This window comes from Artibeus jamaicensis, unplaced genomic scaffold (genome assembly GCF_021234435.1).
Source record: "Artibeus jamaicensis isolate MK-2021 breed Jamaican fruit bat unplaced genomic scaffold, CSHL_Jam_final contig_464, whole genome shotgun sequence".
Classification (NCBI taxonomy): domain Eukaryota; kingdom Metazoa; phylum Chordata; class Mammalia; order Chiroptera; family Phyllostomidae; genus Artibeus; species Artibeus jamaicensis.
The window spans coordinates 18073118-18090694 of NW_026521842.1; the positions used below are offsets into that span (position 1 = coordinate 18073118).

At 43.2% G+C, this 17577-nt stretch overlaps 1 pseudogene; it reads right to left on the bottom strand.

Moving 5' to 3' along the window:
• Window positions 1-5003: 5003 nt before the first annotated feature.
• On the bottom strand, window positions 5004-5613 carry LOC119061847 (proteasome subunit beta type-6-like; annotated as a pseudogene).
• Between the last annotated feature and the right edge of the window lie 11964 nt (window positions 5614-17577).

Below are 17577 nucleotides of genomic sequence, written 5' to 3' on the forward strand. Positions count from 1 at the left end.
TATCAGAATATAACTTCTCCAGATTTCCCTAGGGCATCTGACAAGGGAAAGGTCTGTGGCACTGAAGTTAGGGGTCAGCAGACCTGAGTCTGAATCTTTCCTCTAAAAACGACTGTCTGCTTGACCTGAGTTATTTAATCTTTCCAAGCCCTCTAAAGCTAGTAACTTCTGTTTGATGGGTGATGATGAGAATTATCCCAAACTGAACTCCTGACCCCCACCCCCTGCCACAACCTGCTCCTCCCCCAATCCTTCCATCTTAGCGAAAGACAATTGCAGACATCCAGTGGTCAGCCTGAGTTGTCTTTCACTCTCTGACTTGTCTTTTACCACTTGCTCACCTGCTTCTCTTACATCAGCCTACCCGTGGTTCTCCGAGTACACCAGGCAGGGGCCTGCCTCTGGCCCTTTGCACTTGTGCTTTCCTCTGCCTGAATCATCCTTCCCCACTGGGTCCTCCTGCCTCTCCCTCACTCCTTCAGGCCTCCCTGCTCCTCAGAAAGGCCTTCCCTGACCTCCTGCATAGATGGCACTCTCCCATCACCCTCTTTCACTGCTTTACCCTCCTTTATTTTTCATAGCCCTTATCATACCCTGATTTATTGGCACATACATACCTTTTTTGAGAGGCAACATACAGTAATGATTAAGAGCATGGACCCTAGAGGCACACTGTACAAATTTCAATCTTGAATCCAGCTCTTCTGAACTGTGAAACCTTGGGTAAGTGACTTTCAACTCCCTTTTCCTCAGTATCCCCATCTGAAAAATGGGATAAGCACAATAATCCCTTCCTCATAGTTATGAGTTAATATTTGTAAAACACATTAAAACATAGTAAACATAAGTGTTCATTAAATTGTATTTATTCTTTCCCTGGCTGGTGTAGCTCAGTGGACTGAGTGCTGGCCAGCAAACTGAATGGTTGCCAATTTGATTCCTGGTCAGGGCACATGCCTGGGTTGCAGGCCAGGTGCCCAGTTGGGGGCATGTGAGAGACAACCAATCACATGTTGATGTTTTTCTCCCTCTCTTCCCCCTCCCTTCCTCTCTCTATAAAAGTGAATAAACAAAATCTTGAAAAAAAATTTTTAATATTTATCAAATGAATGAAATCAATAGGATAATAACTGTTAAGCATTTGGTAGGGTGCTAAACACATAGAAGCAAAATCATAGAAATAAAATCAACATGGATTCCCTGACCCATCACACAGAACTGACATGAGGACTTCTGGCCAAGATGGAGGCATGGGTGGAAATACTGTGCTTCCTCCCACAACCAAGTTCAAAGACAACAAAGTTTTAGTAACAAAAAAGCAACCAAAACACAGAAAATTGAACTGTATGGAAGTCTGACAACAACAAACCGTTCAGCCAGACAGGTAAGAGGGGTGGAGCCAGCAGCTGGTGGAGCGGGGTTGCTCAGGAAAAATCGGCCAGACTGACCCAAGTGTGCAGGCAGAAGTTGGCAGATCCCAAGCCCAGGGTGGCAACGGGAAGACACAGTGAGGGTGCAAGGTGGCAGGCTGACGGCGGTCACACATTCTCGCACAGATAAACCAGGTGAAGGAGTGAGCAGTGAGACAGACCGTGCAGGCCCCAGCAGCTTATGGGAAGCAGCAGAGGGGACCACTGTTGCCCCTCTCTGACCCCGCCCCCACATACAGCATCACAAACTAGCAACCTGGGTCTCCCCGCCCTAGTGAAAACTTAAGGCTCCGCTCCTCATACATAACAGGCATGAAGAGATGAAAGCATTATGGCTCAAGAAGAACTCAAAGCCCTAGAGCTAATAACTCTAAGGGACCAAGAAATAGCCAACCTATCAGATGCACAGTTCAAAACACTGATTATCAGGATGCTCACAGAACTGGTTGATTTTAGTCACAAATTAGAGGAACAAATGAAGGTTAAACTCATTAAAATGAAGGGAAATGCACAGGAAACCAATAGTGATGGAAAGGAAACTGGGACTCAAATCAAGGAAGTGGACCAGAAGAAAGAAAAAAATGACCAAACAGAACAGAAGGAAGAAACAAGAATTCAAAAAAATAAGGAGAGGCTTAGGAATCTCCAGGACATCTTTAAACGTTCCAACATCTGAATTATAGGGGTACCAGAAGGGGAAGAGGAACAGCTACCAGTGGAAAACTTATTTGAACAAATAATAAAGGAGAACTTCCCCAATCTGGCAAAGGAAATAGACTTCCAGGAAGTCCAGGAAGCTCAGAGTCCCAAAGAAGTTGGACCCAAGAAGGAACACACCAAGGCACATCATCATTATATTAGCCAAGATTAAAATGAAGGAGAGAATCCTAGAAGCAGCGAGAGATAAGGGGACAGTCACCTACAAAGGAGTTCCTATCAGACTGTCAGCTGATTTCTCAAAAGAGATCTTACAGGCAAAGAAGGGGCTAGAAAGAAGTATTCCAAGTGATGAAATCCAAAGGCCTACATCCAAGATTGCTCTATCCAGCAAAGCTTTCATTTAGAATGGAAGGGCAGATGAAATGCTTCTCAGATAAGGTCAAATTCAAGGAGTTCATCATCACTAAGCCCTTATTACATGAAATGTTAAAGGGACTTATCTAAGAAAAAGAAGATAAAAAATATGAACAGTGAAAGGACAGCAAACTCACAGTTATTAACAACCACACCTAAAACAAAAGCAAACTAAGAGAACAGCTAGATCAGGAGCAGAACCATAGAAATGGAGATCACATGGAGGGTTAGCAACAGGGGAGTGGGAGGAGGAGAAGGGGGAAGGTACAGAGAATAAGTAGCATAGATGGTAGTTAGAAAATAGACAGGGGGGAGGGCAAGAATAGTAGGGGAAATATAGAATCTAAAGAACTTGTGGCACATGGACATAAACTAAAGGGGGGGATTGGTGGGGGAAGGGTGTGCAGGGTAGAGGGGAATGAGGGCGGGGAATAGTACAACTGTAATGGCATAATTAATAAAATATATTTTTTAAAAAAGAACTGACATGATATCCAATGAACTAGTATAAGGGAAAGGGTTTTGCAAAGTATTGTCCAAATAATACAAGTCCTAAGAAAATGAACTACTATTGTTTTTGGAGCTCACCCTGAATTTAGACTCTGTGCTAAGCACTTGCATGCATGACCTCATTCTAATCCTCACAACTCACACATATTATTCCTTTACACAGACAAGGAAACCGAGGCTAAGTCCTTTGCCCAAGGCCACACAACTACAGCGGAGGCAATGGCACAGTATTCTGTCTCACTCCAAAATTCATTGCCTGATTCAGCTGCCAACCTATTATTCTTCAATATTTGCTGAAATGATTAATTTGGGGAGCACATATTAGGAAGAATTCTACAACAGTTGATCCTTTCTCTTAAGAACCTCTTAAACATATTTGCCTCTGGTCCAAGGTTAAATTCTGAGTCCTCCAAAAAACATTTAGAAAGAGCTTTTCTGCCCATTTTTGGTAGCAAATTTCCCAGAACTTCACTCCCACACTATACACTTATAGGGATGTGTTCCGAAGACAAGGGGGATTTCAGTCTTTTTTAGGAAGTGCCTTAAAACTGGGTAAGGCCCTGTTTTCCACCTCTCCTCCCCTGCCCAGTGCTCTGCACAAACGATTCCACAGTCTTACTTCCTCATGTGTCTGTTCCTGAGCTTTCTAGGACTCTCCTTTTTGCCCCATATCACTGGCCAGCTCTTCCCACCTGTCACTTTTGAATCATTAAAGGTGCTGAGGCATCCATATACCTTCCCTTTCCCTGAATCTCAGTCAGTGCTGGGATGCCTTAGGCACTGATGAATTTTTGCCAAGGCCTGAGCTGTCAGTTTCCAGAGATCAGAGGCCAAGTATTTATGTATGTGTGTGCGCTGAGGGCATGGAATCAATTAATCAATAAGCACTCACAAAGCCCCGGATCCCTGAGGTTGGCTTAGGTCTAGAAACTTTGACAACTGTAAGACTAAAAAAAGGACCTGAAAGAAAATAACAACAACAAAGTGGTAATAATCTGTACTCAGACACATTCTTTTGTTAAGGTTTTTAACTTCTTTTTCATATTCTAGAGAGAGGGGAAGGGAGAGAGAAGGAGAGGGAGAGAAACATCAATGTGTGGTTGCCTCTAAGGTGGCCCCCACTGGGGACCTGACCTGCAACCCAGCATGTGCTCTGACTGGGACTTGAACGGGTGACCCTTTTGTTCACAGCCTGCATTCAATCCACTGGGCCACACCAGCCAGGGCAGACCCATTTTTATCCTTCTCCTGAAAGGCAGGGGTGACCTTCACAGATTAGATTTCTCAGGTTCACTTGAGAGATGACTTCCTGTCGGAGAACTTTAGCCAGAAGGAGACTGGAGGGTGGACGAAGAAAAAAGCCAGGGTATTTCTCCCGCTTCAGCAGTGTCCTGGCAACAACTGTGTCTTTTCTCCAGCTCCGGTGCCTGGGGGTCCAGATTCTGCCAGACTCTGGGTTCCAGGGACCCCATCTTTTCACTCTCTTCCTTCTGGCTAGAGGATGGATGACTTCTTGCTGCCTAATCTTTAGGTGGCATCACTGTCCTGTTTGGCTTTCCAGCCTTTCCATAACCTCTGTGTTAAATTCCCTCTTCTTTAAATGTGCTCTGATTTTCCCTTCCTGATTGGATCCTGACAGAAGTTATAACTTACACAATACTTACTATGGGCCAGACATTATTCTAAGTTCATTATGTAAATTCATTTATTTAATTCTACCGTCTGAGGAATGATTATATTTTACAGATGAGTAAACTGAGAGTTTGATCAACCCCAGTGAGATCCCAAATCTAGATACATAACAAAAATTGCCCAGGAAACGAATTAAAAATAGAGGACATGATGGATGCTACCCTAGCCTTATCAAATCAGACTTGCCAGACCATAGGGCCCAGGAATCTGGAGACTTTTTTCTCCTCTTTGACAAACTATTTATTGAATTTTGTGTCAGTATGGGATGTCTCTTATCATATCTCAGAATCCCAGGATTCAGGGAGGTGGTAAAGTGCCGATGGTGAATTTGGGGATCTGGTCTCCGAAAAGTACCTGTCACTCTACCCCCGATTCTTCTATGGATGCCAGGCAGATCACCCCTCCACTGGAGCTGTCCCTCTCCATGACCAGAGTGAGAGCATTAACAGTGAATTGCAGACACTCCTCCTTGGTCATGCCTTCCTGGTAGGGAGCATCAACACACACATAAATATAGGAACTCCCAGAGCCTCCAATGGCAAAGGACTGTCTTATCATCATACCCCCATGGGCACTGAGTACACCTGCCCTCCTTCTTGGGGGTCCCAGCCCGCAATGATGATTACTGTCATCAGGTCTTCCCTGTATCAGTAACACATCTCCTTGAAGAGACTGGCCACCATGTGTACAGTGGAGGTCCATTCGACTCAATATTGTGGAAACCAAGCTGACAGGTAACAGCATCAACTACTACCTGGGTATCAGCTGTGGAGCCTGAGCAACAGCAGAAAATACAATCATGAATAGGGGTCAGCTTGTCAGTGACTTGATCGGTGATGTAGGACCCGGTGATTGTTCTGGAATTGGCCCCCAGAACCACACCCCTGTCAAATTGCAGGGCCATGATAGTGGTCTTTCACATCCAATCACAAAATTACCACATGGCATCCCCAGGATACCTCTCCCCTGCCTCCAACACAGCACAGACCACCTCCTGCCCACCCCCACCCCAGTTCTCCCAATGCACTTAGGCCTATTCTTCCATCGCATTAAGACTTGTGCAAGGCCCTGGCTGATGTAGCTCAGTGGATTGAGCGAGGGCCTGTGAACCAGAGGATCGCTGTTAGATTCCCAGTCAGGGCACATGCCTGGGTTGCAGGCCATTTCCCAGCAGGGGACACATGAGAGGCAACCACACACTGATGTTTCTCTTCCACTCCTTTTCCCTGCCTTCCCCTCTCTCTAAAAATAAATAAGCAAACAAAGAAACAAATAAATAAATATTTTTTAAAAAAAGACTTGTGCACATCTCCTGAACTTGGAGTCCTTCCTCACCCCTGGAATCTGCAGAGTTAATAAGCTCCCCAGCTCTGATTGGTGTGGCTCACTTGGTTGGCACACTCCCGCAAAGTGAAAGAGCATAGGTTCCATCCCAGTCACCGTGTGAATGAGAGGCAGCTGACGAATGTTTCTTTCCCTCTCTTCCCCTCTCTCTAAAATTAAGCAAATAAATAAATTATTTATTTATTTATTTTATATTTTGTAGTTTTTTTTTAAGATTTTATTTATTTATCTTTAGAGGGGAAGGGAAAGAGAGAGGGAGAGAAATATCAATGTATGGTTGCCTTTCGTGCGTCCCCTGCTGGGAACTGGCCTGCAGGGAACCGGCCTACAACCCGGACATGTGCCCTAACTGGGAATCGAACCGCGATTGTCTGGTTCGCAGGCCTGCGTAAATAATTTATTTTAATTATTTTTATTTTTTTAATTTATTTTTTTACTGATTATGCCATTACAGTTGTTCTATTCCCCCCTTCACTCCCCTCCACCCTACCCCCCCGTCCCCACCATTACCCCCCCTTTAGTTTATGACCCTGTGTCTCAAGTTCTTTAGATTCTATATTTCCTATACTATTCTTGCCCCCCCATCTATTTTCTATCTACTGTCTATGCTACTTATTTTCTGTACCTTCTAATAATTTTTTTAAATGAAAAGCTCCACGGGTGATTCTGACATACAACTGCCCCAGTACTCCTCCATGAACTGGTATTCAGGAACCCCTGCCTCTGTTTTGGTGATGCGGACACCAAGATCCAGATCAGAAACGTGACCCGCCCATGGCTGCACAGCAAGCTCAGGGGCAGATAAAAACAACCAAGGACAGTGCTTCCTGTGCCCACTGTGGGTCCACTTCCACTGCCTTCTCCTTCAAGGTCACATGGCTGGTTCTGATGTTTGGACTTGCTCTCCCTGGGAGCCATCTGAAGCAACTTCTTACTGGAAATGTATTTTAAAAATTCACTATAAACAGATGCATACGCAGGATAATTGAGTGGTTGATCAGTGTTTTGAAAAAGGAAAAAGGAAAAGGGGAGGCAGTTTAATCCACTAAATCTCTTATTTTCAGTCCTTTCTGAAGAATGTCAGAGAGTTAGGTAACCCTTCCCCCATTTTACCTTCCCCATTCTGACCAAGACTGTGGTCAGGCCAAGAATTTGTATTTTTTCCCTACCCTCTATCCCTCTCCCCTTCCCTCCATTCCTTCTCTTTCTTTTTGATTTTGAGAGTACATTTATTAAAGCTGGGGACAGTAAGACAAAGGAAGGCCTTAGGATAGAAGAAGCAACAGGAGAGAACCTAGGTGGGGCTGCTGTCAGCTCACTAGAGAGTCAGAGAAAAGGAGCCTTCGGGACAGGTTCAGGGGATTAGCCTAGGACAAGCTGCCGCTGCCCATTGCCCCCTTGGTTGCAAGTCTCACGGTGTCCCTTGGAGCCTCCCTAGAAGATGCACATCTGTGGGGAGCAAGCGGGGGAGGAAAAGGCGTGGGCATACTCCGGAGAGAGAACACTTAGAAGCTGTACTTTTAATGCACCAAGGTGATCTGACAATTTGGAAAATATGAGCAAAATCAAAAAGCCCAGAATTCGAATGGACTTCCATAATAACATCAACCTCAGAAGGGCTGAATATTTGTCTTTTTTCTCCCCATTTCTGTATGCTCAGCACCAACAATGGTACCTGGCATTAGTAGATGTTTCATAAATATTCTTTTTAAAAAATATATATTTTATTGATTATGCCATTACAGTTGTCCTATTTCCCCCTTCATTCCCCTCCACCCTGCACACCCCCTCCTCCATCATCGCCCCCCCTTTTGTTTATGTCCACATGTCTCAAGTTCTTTAGATTCTATATTTCCCCTACTATTCTTGCCCTCCCCCCCCATCTATTTTCTACCTACCATCTATGCTACTTATTCTCTGTACCTTCCCCCCTCTCCTCCTCCCACTCCCCTGTTGCACAATGGTGCCTGGCACACAGTAGATGTTTCATAAATATTTTCTTTTTAAAATACACTTTAAAAATAAATATTGAATGAAATAATGTTTTTTCTTGTGTTTTGAAAATATTTCTGTACAATTATTCACTGATCTTCACAGAAGGGGTAACACGGTCCTCATTTTGCAGAAGATACCACTGAGTTCAGGGAGACTGAGTGCCTCACAAGGTCCCACGACCAACAGGAAGCGTTAGAAGCTCTCTCCATGCACTTCTTCCTTCCTAGCTGATGACAAGGAGAAGACACACAGGTGGAATACAAATATAAACGCAACCAGGATACAGGTCAAATCACCTGATAGGGGTAAAAAATTCTAACATTTATCATTGGAGGAAGGGGTTGGAATCTCAAAGATTCCAGGGGATACACAAGCCCCTCTCTCTCTGGACTCTGTGCTTAGTCACTGACTCGAGCAGTCCTTGCTTGCCTACTATATGGGTAATAGTAACTCCCCATCATCCCATACCATTAAGTGCTAAGTGCCTTGTACATGTTATCCTATTTAATTCTTTAATTTCTCTTCTGGACTACGAGAGCCTTCCTTAGTCCACTGCAGCCTGTTTTGCCCATTACCGGCAGATTGATATTTTATTATTTTATTTTATTTTAATTGTTCAAGTACAGTTTTCTGCCTTTTACTCCCATCCCAGACCACCCCTGCCCTGGTCCTCCCCCCTCCCTCCCGTTTCCACCCCACCTTGTTTTTTGTCCATGTGTCCTTTATAGTTGTTCCTGCAAACCCTTCCCCTTTTCTCTCAAAATTCTCTCCCCTTTTCCCTCTGGTCACTATCAGTCTGTTCTCAATTTCATTGTCTTTGGTTATATTTTGCTTGTTTTCTAATTTTATTTTTAAAGATTTAATTAATTAATTAATTAATTAATTTGCAGAGAGAGGGAAAAGGAGGGAGAATGAGAGGGAGAGAAATATCAATGTGGGAGAGAAACATCAATTGGCTGTTTCTTGCAGGACCCCAACCAGGGACCTGGCCCACAACCTAGACATGCGCCCTGACTGGGAGTTGAACAAGCAACTCTCTGGTTCACAGACTGGAGCTCAATCCACTGAGCCACACCAGCTACAGCCCGTTACTGGCAGAATGATCTTTTAAAACCTCCAAGTCTGATCACTGTGCACCTCTAATTAAAATTCCTAAATGTTTCCCCACTGTGCTCTGTCAAGGTCCTGCCTGATCTAGCCCCCACCTACCTCTCCATTTATCACATTCAACAAATATTGAGGGTCTACTATGTGTCAGATGCTATTTTGGGCACTGGGGATACAATGGTGAATCAAATAGACAAAGTCCTTGCTTTAGTGACATTTACAATAATAAATTCATGTAGAATGGGGTAGGGGTTGGTTAACTGATTCCCTGAAGTTATTCACAAAGGTCTGAAAATAAAAGAGTAAATGGATTAATCAACCTCATTTTGCTTTTCCCAAACATCAAGTAGAGATATGAATAAACAAAATACTTATACAGTATTATAAGTGCTAAGAAGAAAATAAATAAAGTAATAAGATAGTTGCTGGGGAAGCCCATCTTTGATAGAATGGTCAGGCAGATGCTCTGAGGAGGCAACACTGAAATTAAAACCTGAAGGTTGCCCTGACTGGTGTGGCTCAGTGGATTGAGTACCCGCCTGTGAACTCTAATCTGAACTCTAATCTTCCAGAGTGTGTAATCCAGAACCTATAGATTGAAACCAGAAAAAACAATGTCAAGATTTCCATTTGGATGTAAAAGCCTCAACTGAGATGAGAGAAGTCTCCAAACAATTCTCCTGATTCCCAATCCCCCATCCCCCATGAACCTGTATTCTGTAGGTCCTTGCAGCAGCCTTTGTTTTCACACCTCATACACAATAGTTAAGGACACCAAAGCTGATTTAGTGACAGCAAGACAAAAACATCTCCAACAAGTCTTTAAAAATTTAAAGAGCCTGATAAAGTCCTCCACCCAACATCTGCCACGGAAGGAAATCGCCTGTGGCATGCACCTTGGCTGTGCTCCCCCTTTCCCAGACACCTTCTGGACAAGCACCCCTTCCCATGGTTTACCCTCAGCTGCTTGCAGGAGTGGGTCTAGGTTCTTGCCAGAGGAGCAGGGGGATGGGGAATCCCCTTATAATTCACAGAAGTGAAAGTAATGAGTTGATGTTCTTTAAGCATGTTGAGCATCAAAGCCTGAGATCTGAAGCTTTGGCACGAACACAGCTACCTGTGGGCATGGGTGGGTCCAATCTGGGAGGCCCTGGATCACAGTGCCAGGTGCTATGCACACCAGCTGAGCCTGCCTGAGACAAGACAGGTGTCAGGGCTGGCCCGAGAAGGGCAGGTCCCCAAGCTGATGCTGTAGAAGAGGAAGGATTTGAAACCACTGTAATTCAATTGATATGAGACTTTAGGAGGAGGGGTGCAAAAGTGAAGAACATGGAAGAAAAACAACCATATCCTCACCGAAACAAATTAACCAATGTTAGATTTTAGCTTTTTGATCCCCGTTTTTTCCTATGTGTGACTTTTTTTTAAAATGACGCAATTAGTGTAATAAGAAAAAAAAGAATATTCCAATTAAAGCAAATCCTTTTTCATTTCTACTTAGAAGTCTATTCCCACCTTTTCATCGAAGAGACAAACACTCCAAGGTAGTTTGTGTTCTCCTCCCTTCAAAATACTTTTGTATAAATGTGATGGTCCTACAACTTGCTTTTTCTACACAATCATATATTTTTAAGAACTATACAGGTTGAAACACATTATATTTACTCCTTTATCATCTCCAGCACATATAGGAACCACATTTATTGGTGGTCATGTAATACCAATAGCCAACACTTAATAGCATTGCCCTCTACCCCAAATTATTCCAAGTCTCCTCTGTATATTAACACCTTGAATTCTCACAAGGATCTAAGAGGACATAGAAGTAAACTGAATGAATTTCCCATCATCAGCTGATGAGTGGCTGGATAGGATTCGGAGCCCAAGTCACAAAGTCCAGGCTCCTACCCAACCTGCTTTTGGGTTGCTTCCCTGTAACAAAGGCCTCAGCGTGTATTAGTCAGCTATTTCTGGGTAAGAAACCATCCCCCAAACTTGTAGCTGAAAACAATAAAAGTTTATTATTCCTCATGATTCTGTGGGTTGGCAAGATGTTTCTTCTGGTTTTCCCTGGACCCACTGGCTGCGATCAGCTGACAATGTGGTTGCATGGCCTCACTCATATACCTGGAACCTCAGCGAGGATGTCTGGGCCTCTTTCTCCAGCTGGACTTCTTCATATGATGGTGAAAATGTACCAAGAAAGTCAGAGCAGAAGCTGCAGGGTCCCCTGAGTCCTAGGCTCAGGACTTGGCAGTACTCACTTCTGCTGAATTCTGTTGGTTAAAGTTGATTCAAAAGGGACAAAAATCAACTCTACCTGGTTTTTAAAAAAGATTTTACGTATTTATTTTTAGAAAGGAGGGGAAGGAAGGGAGAAAGAGAGGGAGAGAAACATCAATGTGAGAGAGAAACATTGATTGGTTGCCTCTCTCATGCATGGAACCTGCAACCTGGGTATGTGCTCTGACCAGGAATCAACCTGGTGACCCTAACCAGCAACCTTCAGCTTTGCAGGGCAATGCCCAACCAGCTGAGACACACCAGTCGGGGCTCAACCCCCACCTCCTAGTGGGAGGGACTGCCAAGAATTTGAGGCCATTTTTAATGTAATAAAGTAAGCATCCTATATACTCCTGGTGCTTGGCAGGAGTGGAAGTGGTGGGGCGGTGTTCTGTAGAGTGTGTACCAAGGAGTGGAACTGCTGAAATGGAATATTTCAACTTCAGTTTTTCAATTACATGAAGAATTTTTATTGAGATATAATTTGCATACTATAAAATTCACCATTTTAAAGTGGTGAATCAAGAGTTTTTAGGTTGTGCAAACAACACTATTATTTAATTCAAGAAAACATTATTTATTTATTTTAAGATGCTACTTATTATATTTTTAGAGAGGGGAAGGGAGAGAGGATGAGAGAGAGAAAAACATCGATCAGTTTCCTCTCGTATGTGTCCCAAAGGGGGACCGAGCCGCAACTTAGGCCCGTGCCCTGTCCAGGAATAGAACCAGCAACTTTTTGCTTTGTAGGATGACACCAAACCAGCTGAGCTACACTGGTCAGGGCCTAGAACACTTTTATTAGCCCCAAAAGAAATCCTCTAAGAAATCCCATTAGTAATAACTCCCCATTTCCCCTCTCCTTAGCATCTGGCAACAACCTATGGATTTGCCTACTCTGGACATGTCATGTAAGTGGAATCACACAATATATGGTCTTTTGTGCTTGGCTTCTTTCACTTAACATAATGTTTTCTAAGGTTTATCCCCATTGTAGCACTTCATAGTATCAGTACTTCATTTCTTTCTATGGCTGAATAATATTTCATTGTATGAACCACATTTTGTTTATCCATTCATCAGCTGGCTATTATGAATAATGCTGCTACAAATATTCATGAACAAGTCTTTTTTATACAAATACATGTTTCAATTCTCTTGGGTATATGGCTTAGAGTGGAATTGGTGGGTCATATCATAGTTTTTATTTTATTTTTTTAATATATATTTTAAGGTTTTATTTATTTATTTTTAGAGAGAGGGGAAGGGAGGGAGAGAAACATCAGTGTCTGGTTGCCTCAAACGTGGCACCCACTGGGGACCTGTCCCAGTGGGGAACTGAACTGGGAACAGTTCTGGGAATTGAACTGGCAGCCCTTTGGTTTGCAGCCTACGCTCAACCCACTGAGTTATACCAGCCAGGGCTAATTTTATTTTATTTTTTAAAATATTCTATTTATTTTCAGAGAGAGGGCAGGGAGGCAGAAAGAAAGGGAGAGAAACATCATTGTGTGGTTGCCCCTAGTGCGCCCTGTACTGTGAGAACTTGACCTGCAACCCAGGCATGTGCCCTGACTAAGAATTGAACTGGTGACTCTTTGATTCACGGGCCAGCACTCAACCACTGAGCCACACCAGCCAGGGCTATCTACTTTTTCTTGATGGTATTAAACTGAATACATTTTTCTCCTTTAACCAGATACTAGGGGTATTACATTAATAGATTTCCTGCTGATGAAATGCCCTGCATTCCTGGGATAACCAACTGCAATTATCCGCTGCGAGTTCCTTTTCAAGTTCCCAGTCTCAGATCATGCCTTGGAGGGGCAATGTCATTTCCTGTCTTGGCTCCTCATCAAAAACTCCAGGTTAAATGTTCTCTTAGAAGCTTCCGAAAGTTTGGATTTGCTCATTAGTGATGTGGGGGTGGCCAAGAGGTTCCAGTGCAGAACCTAGTGCTTCAGGTTGTGTAAGTATCTGCTACAGAGGAGCCAGGTGTGTAAGCCTGGTGTGGGGCAGGTAACAATTTTCCATGATCACTTACTTTTGTCTTTAAGCAACAGAATCCAAATTCTCTATCCTTATCTGTAAACTTTATTCTGCCCCATAAACATATTTCCAGTGAAAAGTATACACTTAGCATCTCATGTTCTGAGCACTTTCTAATACACCAGGCACTGTGCTCAGCGCTTAATAAACATCAATAGTGATGCCAGGTACCATTTACTGATCCTTTATTCAGTTCAGGCACTGGGCTATTTGTCCTACAAACAGTATTTCATTTAATCCCCTCAATCACCAGGTGGGAAAAACATTATCATCTCTATTTTACAGATGAGGAAACGGAGGCTTAGAGAGGCTAATTTGCTCATTGTCATAATACAGAGATGGGGTTCAAAATCAGGTTTGTCTTATTGCAGAGTCTGTGACCTTAACCACTGCTATACATGTTATGGCTAATTAGCTTTGTCAGCCCCAATTCTCTTGATCAGTATTAAGTACTGACAGCTCCATGTGACTGGTAAGTGACCAAGCACTGCCAAGTGATTGGCTAGAGTCATTAATGGTCTGACTGGTCTTAAAGTCAGGCTGTGATACATGCTCAAATGAGGTATTCTGCAGTAACAGCTCCTTTAGGGAAATCATGGCATATACTTTTTAAAAAAGCTTTTTAAAAAAATAACAGGTTTTTTTAAAATTTATTTATCTTTAGAGGGGAAGGGGGGAAGGAGAGAGGGAGAGAAACATCAATGTATGGTTGCCTTTTGTGCGTCCCCTGCTGGGAACTGGCCTGCAGGGAACCGGCCTGCAACCCAGGCATGTGCCCTGACTGGGAATCGAACTACGATCCTGTGGTTCACAGGCTTGCACTCAATCCACTGTGCTACACCAGCCAGGGCAAAAAAATTAACAGTTTTAGCCCCAGCTGGTATAGCTCAGTGGACTGAGCATGAGCCTGTGAAGCAAAGGGTCGCTGGTTCTATTCCCAGTCAGGACACATGCCTGGGTTGCAGGCCAGGTCCCCAGTGGGGGACACATGAGAGGCAATCACACATTGATGTTTCTTTCCCACTCTTTCTCCTTCCCTTCCCCTCTCTCTAAAAATAAATAAATATAATATTTTTTTAAATAAAAAAATAACAGTTTTAGCCTGGCTGGTGTGGCTCAGTGGATTGAGCACTGGCCTGCAAATCACAGGTCACTAGTTTGATTCATAGTCAGGGCACATGCCTGGGTATGCAGGTCAGGTCCCCAGTAGGGAGCACTAGAGAAGCAACCACACATTGATGTTTCTCTCTCTCTCTCCCTTCCCCTCTCTAAAAATAAATAAATAAAATCTTTAAAAAAATAACAGCTTTATTTGAGATGTAATTCATCTACCATATGATTTTCAAATTTAAAGTGCACAATTCAATATTTTTTGTATATTCGCAGACTCTACAACTATCACCATAATCAATTTTAAAATATTTTCATCACCCCAAAATGAAGTTCTGTGCCCATTGGCAAGTCCCTCCCCCCATTACCAAACTCCCCACTCCCAGGCAACCCACCAACTGGCCTCCTGTCTCTACAGATTTGCCTATTCTGGATATTTCATCTAAATGACATGATACACAATGTGATCTAAATGTAATCTTTAGTGACTAGATTCTTTCCCTTTGAATAATGTTTTCAAGGTTTATCCATGTTGTAGCATATACTGGTACTTTTATTTCTATTTATTTTCAAGTAATATTTCATTAAATGGATATACCACATTCTATTTATTCATCAGTTGACGGAAATCTGGGTTGTTTCCACCTTTCGTTATCATGCTGCTATGGGTATTTATATATAGGTTCTTATATAGACATGTTTTCAATTATCAGCCGTGTTTTTTTTTAATTTTTTAAAAAATTTATCTTTAGAGGGGAAGGGAAAGAGAGAGGGAGAGAAACATTAATGTATGGTTGCCTTTCGTGCATCCCCTGCTGGGAACTGGCCTGCAGGGAACCGGCCTGCAACCCCGGTATGTGCCCTGACTGGGAATCGAACCGCGATTGTCTGGTTCGCAGGCCCGCGCTCAATCCACTGAGCTACACCAGCCAGGGCTCAGCCGTGTTTTTTACATGGTTTATGATGTATCATACGAGCATTACTTATTCTAAGACAAGCTTTGCCTGTGTCCAATTCAACCTCATACAACTGAAAGCACTCAAGAGCATCCCCTTTAATCTAAGCTAGCAGTAGTTTATTCACCAACTACAAGTGTGTGAATGAGATGAAATGGTTTCTCAAGCAGGGGTCATCCATTCTGCATTCAAGGGATGTTAATTGCACCCTGGATTGAGCCAGACCCTCGCACACCAGACACCCAGTGACTTTTGAGATGGAACTTCCTGTAATCCCAGAGTAAGCCTTCCTTCTGTTCTTACTGCAGTCATCTCCACCTCAACAATGGCAACGCAGTACAACTGCTCAGGCCATAGATCTCAAAGTGATCTCCACTCCCCTCTTTTCTTTCTCTCACATCCCAATCCAGCAATGCCTGTTGGTTCTATTTTCAAAATAAGAAATGGGCAAAAGACCTGAGAAGAAGATATACAGATGGAAAACAACCATATGAAAAGATACCCTACATCATATGTCATCAAGGGAATGTAAATTAAAACAACAATGAGATACAACTATACGCCTTTTAGAATGGCTAAAATTCAGAATGTTGGTAACACCAAATGCTGACAAGGATGTGCAGCAACAGGAACTCTCATTCATGAGTAGAACCCTAGCTGCAAGGGAGTCTGAAGTACAGGGTTTAGCTTTCCTACATCTCCAACTAGAAGTAAAACATCACTTCTGGGTGTCTCTGTGAGGGTGTTTCTGGAAAATTAGTATTTTAATCAACAGACTAAATAAAGATGATTACCCTCACCAATGCTGGTGAACACCATAAAATCCATCAAGGGCTTGAATAGAACAGAAAGGCAGACAAAGGGTGAATTTGCTTTCTGCTTAAGCTGGGACATCCATCTTTTCTTACCCTCAAACATGGGTGCTTCTGGTTCTTGTACCTTTGGACTTGAACTGGGACTTACAATATTGTTCCCCACTTCCCCTTCTTTTTCAGGTCTTCAGGTTTAGATGGGAAACCACATCACTGGCAGACCTGAGCCTCCCTCATTGCGTGAACCAATCCCTCACAATAAATCTAATTATATATATTCTGTTTCTCTAAACAACCCTGTCTAATATTCCTAGTAACCCAATAACTGTTTTTCCCTTTCGGTCATCTCCCTTCCAGGGGATGGTCCCAGTGAGGGATAGGGAGAAACAGCCTCAACTTGAAATGAGACATGCATTTCAAGTTCTGGATCTCTGGACCTTTGACATTAAACTGTATTCAAAATGCTTTCCCAACACCAATTTATACAAAATTCTAGTTTGTCTCCTGGCTGCTGCAGATTCGATTATGAATCATGCTAGATAGATGGATAAGGACACAGTGTACCTAGTGAGCTGGGTGGCCATTCCTGCCTGCTAGGCTTGCATTCTTGTGGTTTATAATGTCTTCTTGGGTGAATAATAACCTCACGTTCATGCCAGGACTTTTGGTATCTGTCAGTGACCTATAGAGGCTGGAAGCCTGAGATCTCAAATTCAACAGCAGGCCTTTTAAGCCTGGTCAATCAATCAGGCCACATAGAGCCACAGAAAGTATAAGCTGCTGATGCAGAAGGCCCCAGGTACCCAGAGGAACACACACTTGCCTAGAAGTGAGGGCATGGATTTTTTTTTTTTAATGTGCAGTTGCTAGGGGACTTTAGGTGCTCAGTGGCAGGGCCATCTCCCAAGGAATGTACTTACTCTGTCCTCTAAGCCCCCATCTGATGCACCAAATTCCATCAATATACAGTCATTCCTTTAACTTAAACCTTCCTGCAGTAACCCATCGCTCCTTCCTGACTTGCTGGTTATTTTCCACTTGGTCAAATTTAAAGTGTCCTGGTTACTTTTAATCGCCTATTCTCTTTTTTCTTCCTCCCCCATTCAATTAATCATGAAGCCTCTTTGATTATTCCTTCAGAGTGCCTCTGGGGAAGGACTGCTGAAGTGGTAAGAGTACTATGTGTTGAGGAAGTGATTCAAACTCTCTCTGAGC